The sequence below is a fragment of the Myotis davidii genome, unplaced genomic scaffold (assembly GCF_000327345.1).
Source record: "Myotis davidii unplaced genomic scaffold, ASM32734v1 scaffold49, whole genome shotgun sequence".
NCBI lineage: Eukaryota > Metazoa > Chordata > Mammalia > Chiroptera > Vespertilionidae > Myotis > Myotis davidii.
Window position 1 is genome coordinate 4,944,605 of NW_006300375.1, and position 224 is coordinate 4,944,828.

Sequence of the window (224 nt, forward strand, 5' to 3'; positions counted from 1 at the left end):
CCACCCATTTCCAGCTGACTGTGCGTTTCCACCTCCGTCTTCGTCCCTCTCCAGCACGTTCAATTCGCCTCGGTCTCTGTCCGTCGCCCTTGAGCCCCCAGCAGAGTGCCAGGATCATTCCCGGGGCAGCTAGCCTGGGCTCCAGCGCAGGTAAGTGCAGCTCTGACGGCTCCTGCAGGCGGCGTTCGATCCTCCCGACCGCAGGGGGCGCTGTTGGAGCAGAG